The sequence below is a fragment of the Acartia tonsa genome, chromosome 4, assembly GCF_053477335.1.
Source record: "Acartia tonsa isolate MP-2025a chromosome 4, ASM5347733v1, whole genome shotgun sequence".
Taxonomy (NCBI): Eukaryota; Metazoa; Arthropoda; class Copepoda; order Calanoida; family Acartiidae; genus Acartia; species Acartia tonsa.
In genome coordinates this window covers 429,756-448,404 of record NC_137263.1, presented here as the reverse complement: position 1 = coordinate 448,404, position 18,649 = coordinate 429,756, and positions in this window count along the sequence as shown.

Here is an 18,649-nt window from a genome sequence, read left to right as displayed (position 1 = left end):
TGTCTTCAATAAATTTGGAGAGAAAAAAAATAAAAGTTAATGAAACCTCTCTGTTTATAGAGCACAATCATATTTAGTTCCTAACATTTTTGATAACCCATTAATTCAAAAATAAGGTAACAACAAGGAAACAACTAGTGTTTAAAGGACGCCTGCAAGAAATACCACGCTTAAACTGCTGAAAGACTGCCACAAGTAGACCCAATAACCCAAATTTAAAGCCTTCAGCTTTAATAACAAAAAAGTTCTAGGCATTTCAAAAAAGCATTTTATATACAATGGAAATTTTGAAAGATTTCCGATGCTCATAAAAGAAAAAACAATATTAAATTACGTCTCCTAGACAAAAAATTATAACCTTATCTTTGTCAGAAATTTAGATTGCCTGTAACTGAATACATTTTTACAATAAAAACACCACATTTTATAGTCAAAATCTATGAAAAAAATTCAATTTAAATTGCATTTTAAACAAAAATCATAGCGGAAACAAAGGGGGAAACTTCTGCAAGCTCAGTTGTGATTGGTTGCTAAGCTGATTCAGCCTTCTGATTGGTTACAGTACACTCTGTAGAACGCAAGTTAAACTTAATTTTTTTTTATGATTTTGACTATAAAAGTGAGTATTTTTATTGTAAATATATAATTAGTTACTGGCAATCTAAATTTATGACAAAAATAAGCTTATAGTTTTGTTTCTAGGCCCGTAGTTTAATTTCAAAATTTCTAACATTAGCATTCAAATTCATTCAAAATTTTCATTGTACATAAAATGTCAGTTTAAAATGCCTAGAACTTTTTTGTTATAGAAGCTGAAGGCTTCAAATTTTGGGTATTGGGTCTACTTGTGGCAGTCTTTCAGCAGTTAAAGCGAGGTATTCCTTGCAGGCTTCCTTTAAGGCATAATTTCTTGAAAACCATGAAATATAAAACTCTCCATGTCAATGAAAAATGAGATATTGATGATTAAAATCTGCCATTGGTATGTGGCATAAATTAGCCAATAATTTTATTTTAAAAACCCACTGTGTATCAAAATGAATATCTAATTTCCCTGAAAAAGAATTTCTTTATGTTTCCTTATAAAAACAAACATTAAAATGATTTGTATAGCAGACAAACAATCTTTACGTTTAATGTTATCAAATTATTTTTTGTTTGTATTTTATTTTATTTTTAAAATATTTATCTAATTACTCATTTAAGAGGTCAATAGAAAAATGAGACCATATAAAAAATTTGAAAAAGGATCAACCTTCCCTGGACCTATTAGAAGCTTCAATGTATAGGACAAGCATATCAGTTTAGCAGCTAGCAACATTGTGGATCTCATACAAACTTTTTGTTGCGAAGCCACTTTATAATTTGACATGTCCCTCTGAAAGTTTTTGGAAGAAACCTGATTTTCTTGGCACCTATAAAAGTTAGCATGCTGAAACTCATTTCTATCATTTAGGAGCATTAGCAACTACAAAAATTCTATTGCGGTTGGACTGCTTTTTTAGCAGGTTTTCGGCTATTATAATATTTTTCATATTTTTCTCCATTTCTTTTGTGTTTTTTGGTCCGATTTAGGAATTTTTAAATATCAAAATTAAACATAACTAAAGATGTCAAAACAAGGATGACAACATCCATAAAAGCGAAGCACTGAAAAAGTAGGACAAACGGACATTAACACTTGTATAGTGTCAGAACTGAATAATCAGAAAATAGATGTATAGAAAGGAAGCAAAGTTGTAAGTAATTTTTTTTGAAAAACTGCTTGATATAGGATAATGTTTATGGACATACTTACAATTTTAGGACTTGATTATAGAGTTGCTTTGCTTATAACATTGTACTTTGTTTTCCCAGGAATCAATTTAACAAAAATTAGATCAATCAGATGATTAAATCACATATAAATTAGTTGTTAAAGAAGTAAAAAAATCAACATTTTTAAAATGGACTTACAGTCATTCTGGTAATGATTATAAAGTTCCTAACTAAAGTTCTAAATGGTTCCTAAGTACTAAAGGAATCACCATGCAAAGTTTGAAATCAATAGGACAATTATAACATGCCTAATTAAAAAAAGCTATCCGTCTGTGACGGATATACAGACTGACCCTAATTATAGAAAAGCTTCGCTTTTTAAAATGTTCCTATACTTGTTATTTTAGATGTGTGACATTCATGGACATATTAGGGGAAATGCCTTTGTCCAAAACAGGCATAACTCATTACTATTCACATTTAGGACTTCCAGACAAAGGTCATTAAATCAAAGAGTTGTTTGTTTGTTGGGTGTTACATAACCTAATACCGGTCAGGTGTTTGGACAGAAAAGGAGAGATAAGAATGCCCCTTATCTAGCTATCCTTGGTTGTAAGACCTGATGTTATATATATAGGGTGTCATGGACATCTACCTCAGTCATAATTCATTATTGATGAGATAATAAACTCTAAGATCTACTTAACAGGCACTTTGATAAATAAATAAAATAAAATTTGTAAAACCTTAAAATGATAAACACTCATTGAGTCATCTCTCATGTTTTAGAAGGTTAACATAGACCCACGTTTGATCTTAATCTAAACCCCGAACCACTTCATTATGCAATCTATATTTTCCTGGATATTTTGTCTATGGTAGTCCATAAGTATACAGTTTTACAGTACATTGTTTCTATTTGTTAAAGCAACACGTATGATAAAAGAAAAAGATTCTTTTTAAAGTAAAATGCTTATATATCAATTGAAATCTATATTTTTTTATTTTTTACTGATCCACTTCATTATGCAAATCAAAATAAAATCAATGGGAAAACGTTTGTTTTGCACTTTTCTCCACTTTTCAAAATTGATACTGATAAAATAACAATTTTTAAAGGGTTTTATGCATTAATTATAATGAAAAACAGTTTAAGGTAGATTTTAATGATTTTTCTAACTAATAGATAATTTTAGATATGAAATTCAATCCCTATCACTTTAGAGGACAGCTGCTGACCCCCAGTCTTATGGATGAAGCTAAATACATGTTAAAGATAAAAATAACCCTCAAATGTACACAAAAATGTTTTTTGATGTGTTAAAAAAATCCATTTTAAAATCTTTATTTTGAGGATGATTGCCTTAAAGATGTTCTTACTGGTGGTGATGGTGAGCCAAATGTTATCTAAGTACATGACCATTACAACAACTTGTCTATTAACCTATGTACCATTTTTTGTAGTCATAGCAGCCTCCAATAGAGCCTCACGACATGAAACATAACCATTATCAAAAAACTACATTATTTACTTTATGAATTTTAGTAATTAAAATTGTATTTTTTTTCTTTTTTAATATTGCTTGGCTGGAGGCTGCTATGACTTAAAAAATTGGACCATAGTTCAATATATAAGTATTCATTATGGGCATACACTTTGATAACATTTAGCTCACCATCCCTACCAGTAAGAGCATCTTAAAGGCCATCGTCCTCAAAATCAAGATTTTAAAATGGATTTTTTTTAACACTTAAAAAAACATTTTTGTATATTTTTGAGGGTTATTTTTATTTTTAACATGTATTTAGCTTCATCCATAAACTGGGGGTCAGCAGCTGTCCTCTAAAGGGATAGGAATAGAATTTCTTTTTTAAAATTATTTATTAGTTAGAAAAATCATTAAAATCTACCTTAAACTGTTTTTAAGTATAATTAATGCATAAATCCCTTAAAAAATTTTTATTTTATCATAATCAATTTTGAAAAGTGGAGAAAAGTGCAAAACAAACGTTTTCCCATTGATTTTATTTTGATTTGCATAATGAAGTGGATCAGTAAAAAATAAAAAAATATAGATTTCAATTGATATATAAGCATTTTACTTTAAAAAGAATCTTTTTCTTTTATCATACGTGTTGCTTTAACAAATAGAAACACTGTACTGTAAAGCTGTACACTTATGGACTACCATAGACAAAATATCCAGCAAAATATAGATTGCATAATGAAGTGGTTCAGGGTTTATTAAGTTTTTATATTTATTCTTTGGGATGGTGACAAGCTATTTTTCTGCTTTCCCTCCCCTTTACAGAACTACTAGATGCATGGGGTGCAACCACTATCCTATCTTTTAAAGTAGTAAGATTTTTATTATTTGTAGAAAGGACAATCCTTATATGTTACGGACAAACGTACGGGCAGACGGACCCTAATTATTGAAAAGCTTTGATTTTAAAAATACAAATCCAAATATTTGCATAAAAATATTGTTATCTTATTATTGTTGATTACTATACTAGCTGCTTTGCCCCTAGCCTATAGTAGAGGGCGGGGGAGGTTAGGAAAATAGCCTAAAACAACCCCAAGACATTTATAAAGATTCCCTGAAAAGTATAACAAATTTAAAACAGCATTTCTAGAGATCTTTAGCTACAGACAATATAGATTTCTAATTTTCATTACAGGACTAGTGGCTGCAACTTTAGCATCTAGGGGCTGTATTCAACTAGGTAAAAATGGGCAGAAAAAATGGCTTAAAACCATCCAAAGGCTAAAATATAAATATAAAATATCCTAAAACCATTCCAGGAGCTATATAAAGCTTTCTTAAAAAGAAAAATTCAATTGATTTAGTATGAAATTGTAAGCTTAAGACAAAAAAAACTTACTGTATTTTAAAGAATTTATACCTAATCCTTAAAGACAAGACAAATTATAGAGTAAATGCATAAAAAGATAAATAAAAAGACTGAAAATAATCATTATTTATTATACTAAATTAAATGTATTTATACATTATTGTTAAAAATATGGCATAATAATATTTTCCTTAAAATGGAGGAGTAAATATGAAACCGTTGACTATGTTTTTTTTTATTGATTTGACTGGTCAGTGTTTGTTACTGGTATGTGTTCATGTAGATCATCATCCTCAATTAGGTATAGAGCTTCTTCAGGTGTATTTTGACTGAATGTTTCATAATTTCCATCATGTACAACTATGGCAAACTTTGGTTGAAGTAACATTATTAAATCTCTACAATTTTTATCATATTTATTTCTTCTCTCCTTACTTCGCTCAACTCTAATACTTGTCTTAAAATCTAAATATTTTAGTGAATACTCATTTCCCCAAGCTGCAAATTTATGCTTATGATCAATATTTTCATCAGCAAATACAATTATATTCTTAAATTCTTTTAAATATTGATAATCTGTATGATAATCGTAATCTGGTTTTTCTGGGAAAAGATCAATATTGATATAATTTATATGTCTTGGCTTGTTTATTAGATTGAAACCTCTAAATGCTGACTTGTAGTTTATGTCAGAGTAACTCCAAGATATATCAGCATAATTACTAGAAAAATTTCTCTTTATATCTTCATATAGTTCTTGGATTTCTAAATAAAATTTCTCTTCAACTTGTTTGTCTCTTTCAAATTCAGATAAACTAAGAAACTCCTTTGTATTTGCCTCTCTGATAATATCTTTAGAAATTCTTGAGTATGTTAGAATCAATATACTCTCATCCTGGTCTAATAATTTGTACTTCTCTAATATTGCCATAGTTAAGGCACTAATATCATTTTTATATTTATTATGATAGTGATGACACAATGGAGCTTTTCCTTCAGGATAATTAAATTCATGCAGATTTTTATCTTCAATTGCTCCAGAACTATTTAGTTTATTGAAATCTCTCTTTAAAATAATGATTGCTTGGGACATTGTTCTAAGTATTATATTCCTCATGTTTTGATTCGTGGTAAAGGAAGGCATAATATTACATATGATAATATTTCTTGCTTGAGCACCCTGGAATTCTTCTATCTTTGTTACCAATAATCCCTCAGGTTTTTCCATGTATTCTTTAAAATCTCTGACAACTGATGTAGTTGAGGAAACGTGTTTGTGCAACAGTTCAATTAAATCAGAACAATTTATTTCCCATGATAATATGACAACACTTTCTTTAGGTTTGTGTATGAAATATTTGTTTAAAGCAGCAACAGCTAATAATTTAGGATCAATGCCATAAATATTTATGTAATAAAAATTATGGTTACCCATGACATTAGTATCAAGAGAACCATGTTCTTTTATTGCTTTAGCTAGATTTATAATTTGTTGGCTATTTCTCATATTTTTGGTGAGATTAACATGTACAGCATTAGTATTCACTTTCATAGTTTCTAACCACTTTGTTTTCTTAGTTTTTAAATCATCTCTATAATCTAGAAAGCCATAATCTACTACTTTTAAGTTAACACAAATTGTCTCTATAGAGTCAGGAAAAACAATTTCTCCAATTATCATTTCATCAATGAATACATGATCACAGTGATTATCTTGTAAAAAACTGTTTAATGCATTGATTATATGAATTTGTTTAGGGAATTTTATAATCCTTAAATCTTTAGTAGTAATAACCTTGATATTAGGATAAGAGTCAAAATCTACTACAGCTATATTGTTCATAACAGATGATTCAGCTTGTTCAAAATTTTCCATATCTGAATATGTAAGTGCTGATAGATCAATGTAAAATAATTGATTTTTACTATTATCTCTTGCACATTTTTTAGCTCTTTCCTTTAGTACATATGTTTTACCAGTACCATAGTCACCATCTATGATAAGGATTTTAGCTGGTGAGTGTACTGCTTGCAGCTGTTCATTGTTGAGCATGTACACAGGAACTTTACTCTCTTCTGATAACTCTTCAATCTTTTCTGGTGATTTTAATTGTTCATTAGTTAACATATTCCTAGGAAAAGTACCCTCTCCTGAAAGTTCTTCAGCCTTTCCTGTTAATGCTAGTTGTTCATTAGTTAACTTATTTTTAGGAATAGAGCTTTCTCCGGATATTCTTTTAGCCTTTCCTGTTAATGCTAGTTGTTCATCAGTTAGCATATCTTTAGGAATATAGCTTTCTCCTGATATGCCATAAGTTTTACCAGTGAATGCTTTCTCAGTTTCTCCACTAATGGTAAATGGATCTGATATCAATTGATTGAATCTACTTGACTCAAATCAGTTCAGCAACAAGATTTTCATATTCTGTCTGATCATGATTATCAGATGTAACAAGCTTGTGTTCTATTATCTGCTTTAACCAAGTTGTTGCATTATTAGCATCTTGTAGAATAAATTGCTGACAGTTGACACAGGGAACTGTGGTTTCTTCATCAAAAGTCAAATGTGGAACACATGCAGCCCTGACAAACACCCAATCTTTAGAAAGCATACCTCCAAATAATTTCTGCATAAAAGAAAAGTGCTGTTTTGTTTGATTTGAAGCATTTTCCAATAGTTTAAGTTTGTCACCACTATCTTCTGGTCCAAGTTTTACCTCTATATTTATAATAACATTGTGTTCTGGAATAATGATTAGAGAATCCCATTCTGTTTTTGTTTCTTGAAGTCTGTAGATAAAGTATTGATAGGTATACAATTTCTGTAGATTGCTGGTAGGAAACTTATACAAGAATGTGTTTTCAATTTTGATTTTCTTATTTCCTCCTTGCTGTTTTAGTACCTGTAATATTAAATGTTTTATATTCCCAATGCAATATATTCATGTACTCTAAATATCTTTTGTAGCATATTACAGAAAAAAATATCAAGAGATATTTTTAAAAATTTACTTGCTATTAATCCCCACCCACAAATGAACTTGCATTATCTATAAAACATTCCTTTTTAAACAGCCAGCTTTTTGAATCTTTGAATTCAAGCTTGTTTTCTTTCCATCTTAAATGTTCCTCTATGCATAAATCTAGCTTTTCCTTGGGAATATCTTCAATGTCTAACAATGCCTTTATTCTTTTTTCATGCTCATTAAAATCTGCAGTTTGATCTTTTCCTCTGGTGTCTTTTCCCTTCTTAACTAGTTGTTGAATGCAATCTCCATATTGAAATCCTAACATAACAAAATGTTCAGTCTTTGATTTTCTAGCAGAATTAACAATGTGATCATGTAAGAGTTCTTCACAATGTTTGTCCAAAATTTGATCATCTTGATTCTTTCTTCCTTCTTTTCCTAACACAGTTGGTTTTGTAGGTACTAAATAATGATTTGGAATAGCTATAACTTTACACTCTGGGTCATAGTAATAATCAGCAACTTTCTGTTTTATCTCTTTAATCTTTTCTTTGGCTAGAATTCTTTGATATTCTCCTACAGGACCTTGAAAGTTTATACTCATTTTACTAAACTCTTCAGCCAAATTTGATGATTGAGAATCTTGAGATGTTAGAGGGAAAACTCCAAATTGTAGTCCACATGCAATTGTACACATAGAAGGATTCTCAACTTCATTCTAAATGTATCATATGGTAAGTCAAAAATTTTAGGCCTTTTTTCATAGTCATAGAATATTTAATGCATATAGCATCATGAAAATTGTATGAGATTTTCACAAAATTTAAATATGCAGGAAAAATTTAAGTTTAAAAATGAAAAATTGTGGACAGAAGAGACCTAAAAAGTTTTCTTTGAACAATAAGGATAGGGGCCTGCAGGCTCATACCTGGATTTTAAAATTGTATTATGCTTTAGAATATCTGTTACTAGGTATTATTATTTAGGCAAAATTAGGCACTATACAAATACAGAATACATACCTTTTTAGTTTCACTACCATGATCTGCACATCCTGTGTTTTCATCCATTTTAGTTCCACTGCCTAATTCCTCCATATCTAAATAATTATTTAAGATTATCCTATTTTATAAAGTAGTAAGCGTTTTTTGTCTGTCCTGAAGGATCTCACTAACCGCTGTACTGATATTGTTCTCCTTTACAGTGAAGCTTCTTATAGGTCCTTGAAAGGTTTTAAACTATTTTTTAGTAGGTGGTCTACTACCCCCTCCCCCCAAAAAAAATATTTTTTTACTCTTTGGAAACTCAAATTTAAACTGGGAGGAGGTCGAATTTACCCCCTCCTACCTTAGTGCCCCTTTGAGGCTTCTAGGGGGCTTAGCCGCTAGTATGAAAAAAAACATTTAATCTTTTTTGTAATTTTCAATAAAACTATTTAATTGATTTTTAAAAATCTTTTTTTTTGCTCTGGCAAACTATGTTTTCTTAAAATATTTCTTAAACTTTTTCTAAATTGACTTGCTTTCCCTCATAGTAGATATAGTTCTTTCCAAGAAGTATAAGAAGCTTTCCTCTAAAGTAGAGTTAAATTACAGCTTATAGTGTTGCTGTCAGACATAAATAATTTCTCTTGTGATACTGTAGAATGACTCACCTTAACCATATATATAGCTATCTCATTGCAAACATGTTTATTCTTAAAAGGATTGGAAGTTGTATTTGCAGCACTCCCAGCTGTTGTTGTGGTAGCAAATGAAGCTGGAGTATCTGTACTTCTAGTTTCTATACTTGTTGTACTGTCACCAGTTTTGTCAACATAACTGCCTAAAATTGAAGAGTTTTACTACAATATTTTATCCAATTATGTGAAGTAGTTTTTTTTTTGTTGTCTATAAAAATTTTTTTTGTTTTATATTATATTCATGTTTATTTTTCTCATGATAAAGATAAAATGTAGTATGGGTTTAAGAGAGACTTTACTCTTACTAAGCAAAACAGACAGCTAACAAAGCAACAAGGATGTGCATGGCTAGCTCTGAGAGCGCTACTTATGTAAATGAATAATTTTACAACTTACCTAACAACAGAAGATTGTTGTCAGATTTAGAAATTCAAAGGTAAATAAAAGTTGTAAAATGATTAAAACAGCTAATTAAGTGAAAAGGACAGACATAACCTAATTATAGATAGCTGCGATACTTAAGAAAATGTTTATTTTTCTGCTTACCTAACAACAAAAAAAAGATAAGACCAAGGACAAGTTATTCTGAGGAGCAAAGCTTCTCTAAAACTAATAAAAATAAATAAGAATTCTAAATTAAATGTGTGTACCTAACATTATATCTTCCGCATTTTTTTCATTTTTAAAAACCCTATGTAAGTTTAAAAATCAGTACATTATATATATAGGAAAAGCTGGTAAAAATATACCCAAAAATAGCCTATTTAAATAGAAGCTGCGCTAAACATGAAATTACACTGCTTATCCAAGCACAAAAGATAAAACCAGGGCCAAGTTATTCTTAATAGCAGAGCTTTTCTTAATCTTCTAAATTGATAACCATTAATAAATATTTGCAGTTTACGTATCTAATTAAAATTAAAAGTGGAGAGTCTCTTACCCCCCCCCCCCTTCCTTCAAGTGCCCCTAGAGGCCTTTAGCAATTAATTATCCTTATAATAAAGTAACAGGATGTTTGTGTGTCTGTGTGTCTGTGTGTCTGTGTGTTTGTGTGTTTGTACCAAAGGATCTCGCTAACCGCTGAACCGATCGGGTTCTCCTTAACAGGGTAGATTCTCATATGTCCCGGGAAGGTTTATAACTATTTTGGGGGAGGGTACCACCACCCTCCCTAGAGAAATTAAATTTTTTTTAAATTTCTCAATTTTAGAAAGACAAACATCAAACGTAATTTTTTTTTACTTTTTCTTTTAAAATCTAAAATAAGAAATTGAATTATTAAATTCGACTCTCTCCTCCTCAAGTGCCCCTAGAGGCCTCTAGGGGCGTAGCCGCTAGTATGTATATATAGTAGGTGTGCTAACATTATAAGAAAAATAGGAAAAAATATTTATTTAATAGACCCTAGTTAAAGAGTGAATATACATATAATTGTAATCATTACCTAAGCACTAAAAATATCACCAAGGCCAGAGTTATTTTTTATGAGCAAAGCTTCTCTTTAACTAAAATAAAATATGTACATTAAAATTTCTTCCTTGTATATCTTGTATATGTGTAGAATGAAACAATATATCTTTTATATTGATTTTGATTTCAATTTAAGTTTTAAAATCAGCAAGTTGTCAATATATATTAGTATCTGCAGAAAAGAGAGAAAAGGCTACTTAAAGGATCGGTCAGACATTACATAGTTATATTAGAGTAGCTGGGATACTTATAAAATGATTAATTTTAACACTTACCTAAACACAGAGATAATACTAAGGCCAAGTTCATTGGGAGCAAAGCTTCTCTATAACTAAAATAATAAATATGTCCAGTAATATCTCTAATTTTCTCAAATTTATATAGAGGATACTAGAACAAGGATGATAACATCCATAAAAGTGAATCTCAGGAACATTAGGTCTAATAAACATAAACACTTGTTGAATAAACAGTATATATAAATGAGTAAAACAAAATAGTATTTATTTTTTTGCAAAAGTTATTCGAAAAATTAGATGAATAGGATAAGTATAAAAATTGTTGTGAAAAAGGTTTAAATGTAACATTTTTTAAATGAACGTACTGACTTTCTGGTAACGATTCCTAAATCGTACCTAATCCTTAAAGAAATCATCATGCAAAGTTTAGAATTATAACATGCCTAAATGAACAAAAAGAGCTTACCGTTGTGGACTGACCTATGGACGGACGTGCCCTAATTATAGAAAAGCTTCGCCTTTAAAGAGAATATAGAAAATGTAATTGACAGATATACATTAAATATATAGTAGCTGCGCCATTACTAATTATAAAATATTAAAACTTACATTTACCACGCAGAAGATAACACCAAGGCCAAGTTATTATTTAAGGAGTAAAGCTTCTCATAAACTAAATAGATAAAGACGGCTATTAATAAAGTGTTGCCCCCGAACGCAAAGGTTCCGTGATTTTTTTCAAATTAATTTTGTTGTTGGTACAGGATGCATTTGTCTGTTTGTTACTTTATGTCAGGTTAGGTTAGGTTGGGTTATATTAGGTACTGGGTAGACTTATTTGGGTATGGCTCTTCAATGGAACCCAATCCTATATTTTTAATTTATATCAAGAAAAGGGGGGGGAGTATATGTATATGAAAGCACCAATGTAAATACTTTTGTAATATTTTATAGACTAGTTATTTATCGCATCATTTTCATTATAGCTTTCTGCGGATATTAAAACCAGTTTTGTTAGCCGCAACCATAAAATCTGACAAAATGGTATTAATTTTATGATTTTTATTTTAATATTGGTGGAAATTTATTTGTAATACGATGGTATATTTGATAGTATGGCTAAGAACCAGTTATAATCGTGCGGATATTGATTAATGGTATCGAATCAATACTGGAAATATACATATATATGTTAAGACTCTAGGGGGCTTGGTGTCGCTTCGGGTACTAGGTAACTAGACCTCTCTCCACGCACCTTGAAACATACTCCGCTTGTAAATGCAGTGTAAAGCGTCCAATCGCCCATCAGACAACCAACTCTCTGAGATGCACGACCTTTGTCTGAAAAGTCCCAACTGTGCATGGTAACGAGTTGCGCCAGTTTTGGGCCAAGGCATTCCCCCCACTCTAACTATTTACGTCGCGCATCTGACATAGTAGCAGTGGGAACCATTTTTAACGTCTTTAGTTATGACGCGGTGTAGGACCGAGATTCGAACCTAACACCTTCCCGACGACGAGCGGATTTGCTACGTGTTGAGCCACGGCCGGTCGCGGGTTTTAAATATACATATATATACTATTACTATATATTAATTTTGATTGACAAGAAAAGATTTAATTAGAGAACTGTTAAATGATTGACATAAATAGCTTATAGAGAAGCTGAGCTTAATAAATCTTACCTTTATTACACAGAAGATAACACAGTTATTCCTTGGGAGCAAAGCTTCTCTATAACTAAAATAGTCAATATATCAAGTAATAACTTTTATTGATACGTACCTGAAACTGTATCTTCCTTAATTTGATTTTTTTTTTCATTTTTATAGTCAAATTTCGGATGTAAAACCCTAGGTAAGTTTGAAAATCAGTAAATTATCTATATAATAAAAGCTAGGAAAAATATACCCATAACATGGCCTATTTAAATAGTAGCTACGCTCCTTATAAAAATGAATAGTTTAACACTTACCTAAACACAGAGATAACACCAAGGCCACAGTTATTCTGTGGGAGCAAAGATTCTCTAAAATAGAAAATGTACATTAAGAATTATAAATTAAATGTGTGTATCTACATTCTACATTATATCTTCTTCATTTTATTCCTTTTTTCAAAGTAACAAGGATGACAACATCCATAAAAGCGAAGCACTGAAACGGTAGGACAAACGGACATTAACACTTGTATAGTGTCTGAACTGAATAATCAGAATATAAAAGTATCGAAAGAGTCGAAGCAAAATTTAGGTAAATTTGTTGGAAAACTGCTTGATACAGGATAATGTTTATGGACATACTTACATTTTTAGGACTTGATTATAGAGTTGCTTCGCTTAAATATTGTTCTTTGTTGTCCCAGGAATCAATATACCAAAAATAAGATCAAACGGATAATAAGATCACATAAAAATTTGTTGTTAAAAAAGTAAAAAAATCAACATGTTTAAAATGGACGTACGGATATTCTGGTAATGATTATAGAGTTGCTACGCTTTCTAAATCGTACCTTACTACTACAGAAATCATCATACAAAGTTTGAAATCGATAGGTCAATTCTAACATGCCTAAATTAACAAATAAAAGCTATCTATCTCGGACGGACGGACGGACGTACGGACCGACCCTAATTATAGAAAAGCTTCACTTTTAAAAAGCCTAGGTATGTAAGACTAGTTTGAAAATCAGTAAATGATTTACACAACTAATGCTGGGAAAAATATACCCATAAAATGGCATATTTAAATAGTAGCTACGCTCCTTATAAAAATGACAATTTTACAGCTTACCTAAACAAAGACATAAAACCAATTCCACAGTTTTTCTTAAACTCAAAGCTTCTCTGTGACCAAAAAAATCTACTTATTCATGAGTACCTAACTTTATATTTTTCTTATTTATTGTTTTATTTTTTTTTCATTTTTTTAATCAAATTTCAAAATGTAAATAATTTATACAAGTAAATGTGAAAAAAAATATACCATAGTAAATTAGCAGCTGCGCTACTCATAAAAATGAATATTTTATCACTTACCTAAACACAGAGATAACAGCAAGCCCAAGTTATTCCTTCGGAGCAAAGCTTTTCTACAAAATAAAATAATAATTAGATGGATTTTTAACTTTACAAATAATGTATTGTCCAAGCTTATGGACAAATTTTTCTTTTAGGATGGAGGGGGGGGGGGGGAGTTTTTCGTGTATTTGTGGCTTGTTTTAATTCAAGTTTGGTTTAGTTATACTATGTACAGATCGGCACAGCAGGGATAGGGTGCCGCAGTGGTTATGCATAAAGAAAAACTATTAAATAACTGACACCCTTGTTTCAATTTATTGATAAGTGGTAGTTTTATGTGCTTTACAAGTCACTTATGGGGAAACTGCCACGAATAATATTTCCAGTATAGCTTCGAAACCAAGTAATATTTGGTTCTTAGCCATACTAAATATCATGTACAGCGTCATATTATATCCAGTTCTACGCGGAAAGCTGTTTACAATACGATGCGATAAATAACTATTACTTGTCCGTCTGTACTATTGAAAACCATTGTTTCTCGGCAAAAAAAAATGCTTTGATTTTTAACATTCAAATTGCGCGGCTTTTGTTAATGGTAGAAAAAAAGTATGCATACCGTTAGAATCGATATGATATCTAGTTTTTGAAAATATAAAAACAATTCCAGAAATATTAAAAATCTCAACATTTTATTGCAAAATAAACAGTAAAAAACATTTGTTTGTGATGTACTTTTAGTTGAATAGATATGGGCAAAATAATGTTTACACAGCTTCACCTATTTATGGATGTTGTCATTCTTGTTATATTTGTTTAAACTTATATGTAAATGTTTTAATATTTACTTTTTTAAAAAGAGAGAATTATTACAGGCTATTATCACGACAATAAAGAAACAACTAAAATATGTATATCCCTTCCTTATCTTTCAGTTTGATTTTTAAAAGGACGTGGCAGTAATCCCAGGGATCTAAAGGGATAAGACAATAGCTGACTAATTACTGTATATTCTCAATATTAATACACAAAATTACCACCTCTGTAGATTAGTGGTTGAAACGTAAGGACACTCAATTTAATAAACCAACCAATCAAAATTTATTAACAGTCCCTAAAGTTGTTAAACCAACGCACATTGGGGCAAATCAATCAAAAAGGAGATTTAATTATTTAGTACCCTTAAAATTCATCCCACAAAAATTTCATTTTATACTTTTTTGTAGGCAATTTAACAACGAACAAATTTGCTTTTATGTTTTTTTTCTGTCATTTGAAATGAACATGGAGATAAAGGTCATTTAATGAAGGTAGATGGAAAATTACCAGATTAACCCCTCCCCAAAAATAGCGCCCCCTTACCCTACCCATCTATCTATTAATCTATCTATCTATCCGTCTATCTATCCATCTATCTATCCATCTATCTATCCATCTATCTATCCATCTATCTATACATCAATTTATCCATCTATCTATCCATCTATCTATCCATCTATCTATCTACCCATCTATCTATCTATCCATCTATCTATCTATCCATCCATCTATCTATCTATCCGTCTATCCATCTGTCTATCCATTTACTCATCCATCTATCTATCCATCTATCTATCCATCCATCTATCCATCCCTCTATTCATCTGTCTATCCATTTACTCATCCATCTATCTATCCATATATCTATTCATCTACCTATCCATCTATCTATCCATCAAAATATTCAAAATGTCAAATTTGGGGTCATTTAATTCATTTCAGTAGAAGGGGATGGTGTAAAGGGGTGGATGGGGATTCTTATTTTAGCAAGCTACAAGTTTCACTTAATAATAAATCCATTATAAATGTGAGCATGATTGACATAAACTTTTATTGGCTAATATCTATATTTATAATGATATTATGATTCTTGTTTACTGTTTGTATGTATACTAGCAGTTTCGCCCCTAGCCTCTATGGGCTTTGCTCCAAGAGGTAATTAAACAAGGATGACAACATTCATAGAAGCGAAGCTCTGAAATGGAAGGACAAACGAACACTAACACTTGTGAAGTGTCAGAACTAAATATAAATTGTAATTAAAACTGATTAAATACATGTTACTCTTTAAGGACATACTGACGTTTTTAGGACTTTTATAGAGATGCTTCGCTTATAACACTATACCTTATTGTACTAGGAATCAGTATTCAAAAATCAGATGAATAGAATATTTTTAACATTCAAAACCATTATTTGTTGTCATAAAATTAAAAAAATTAGCTTGTTATAAATGGATGTACGGACTTTCTGGTAACGATTATAGAGTTGCTGTGCTTTCTAAGTCGTACCTAACTGTTGTAGAAAACGGCATGAAAAGTTTGAAATCGATAGGACAATTCTAGCCTGTTTAAATTAACTAAAAGAGCTAACTGTAACAGACGTACGGACGGACTGATCCTAATTATAGAAATATGAAAAAATTTAGAGGATTTTTTTTGTAAAATAGCTTTAAACCACCACAGGACCAGTAGATATATTCCCTGAAGAGTAGAATCTAATCGGTTTAGTGGTTACTAAGATCTTAAGGGACAGACGGACAGACAAACAGACATCAAGCTACTTTTTATTACAGATTAACGCCCATGGATCTAAGGAACAAAACAATAACCGATTAATGTATGTATATCCCAAATATTGATACATTAAATAATAATTCATATTACAAAATTGATTGTCTGTAGATGACAATTAGTGGTTGAAAAGTTTTGATACTCATCTTAATGAACCAACCAATAAAAAATCAATCAAATTTCCTAAAGTCGTTATGCCAACGAATATAAAAACGTTATTATAAAACTTTGAAGTTTGGGGACTAGTGAATTGTCCTCTCCCTTTCTAAATAAAACTGCTAAAGCTAAACATGAAGACCATGTACCTACATAATTTAAAAACAAAGCATTACCAATAGACAGACAGATAGACTACTTGCTAATTCCAAATTAGAATGATTATAAGAACACTTCGTTATTTGAATATTGTTTATAAAACTAGTCCCCAAAGTTTTACAGTTGTGTGTTCAAACGTTTTAACTACTAACTTTAATCTACACAAGGAGTAATTTTGATAATTATCATTGGGGATGTACATCAATTTATTGACCTTTGTCTTATCCCTTTATATCCCTGATATTTGTAATAATCCATAGAAAAGATTATTCAGTTACATTAAAACATAAAGAGGTTTAGATTTAGGTTTAGCCCCCCCTCCCTCCCCTCCCCATCATTTAGTGCAATAGAACTTGAAAATATTCATTATCAACTTTAATTCAAAGTCTGATCAAATAAATATTTCTCATAACTATGTTTTTGCGTCTTTTATTTATATGTATTACATCTCACATAGTGACTTTAAAAGCGCGTTTAAAAGATTTTCCTAACAAACTTTTCGTGCACCCAGCCTCAGAAAACGCGCTAAAAACCCCTACGGGGCGCGGGGGGGTAAGTGAGACCAGTACAGGCGATTATAATATGTCTTTGGGTAATCAAATATCGTTGTTTTAGCCGGTGACACCCGGCGAAAACTTATTTCCTCTTACTGTCTACTCAAATGTTGATTATAAAACAAACAAAAATAAACTAAAATCTTAACTTCAACTAGAATTATTTAGAACTAATATCTTTATTTTGTGTTTTGTCTTTTATATTGTCAAAATACGACACCATGGAAACTGTCCCAATTTTGTATAACTTTTGCGGAACATGTTCCAGTTACGTCATATTTTTCTTTCCCGAAAAAGGGAAAGGGGAAAAAAAGGGAAGGGGGGAAGAAAAAAGAGATGGGAGAAAAGGGGGTTTTCCCCATCTCTTTTGAAGAGATTTTCTTCCCCCCTTCTCTTTTTCGGGAAAGAAAAATATGACGTAACTGGAACATGTTCCGCAAAAGTTATACAAAATTGGGACAGTTTCCATGGTGTCTCAAAATACATGTAGTGCATGACTCACCTGAAGTTATTTTGTCTAATTACGTTAATTCTAAGAGATTTTATAATACTTTTAAAATTGTTGGTGAAACACAAAATATATGCCTTTTTCTGTAAGAAAATTTTTGCATATCTTGACTTTCAGACTTTAGAAAGCTTACTTAAAAAGCGTATTTTCACGATTCCTTTGAAATCTGATGTACATTGGGTATGATAATACTCATAGAATGATTGAAACTTGATTTGGGGGTGGTGAATTGATGCCCCTTGTTGCCCCTATGTGCAACGAATAACAATAAGTTATTATAAAACTTTGGGGCCTTTTAATAAATTAAACAGTCCACTGTCCCCTCTCTCTCTCTGGCAGAGCATTGTTTTTTATTGACATAAAATCTAGGACAGGGATATAATACCTGTAGATAAACTATTTTACCCCAAGCTTTATAATTGTGTTGATAAGGATTATAGCAATTTTTCCAATATAAGACTGAGGGGTTCTTTGTTCAATAAGGCACATTGAGGGAAACAACCTGTCAAACAAAAAGACAGAATAATTTAAAGAGTAGAACTTTAGTAAAAATCACAACAAAATCAACCTTTTAGCTTATAACTTAAAAAACATTTCCTTAAAAACAATCTAACTTTACATGATTTAAATCTACTAAAATTTCTGAAGAACTATCTATGTTTCTT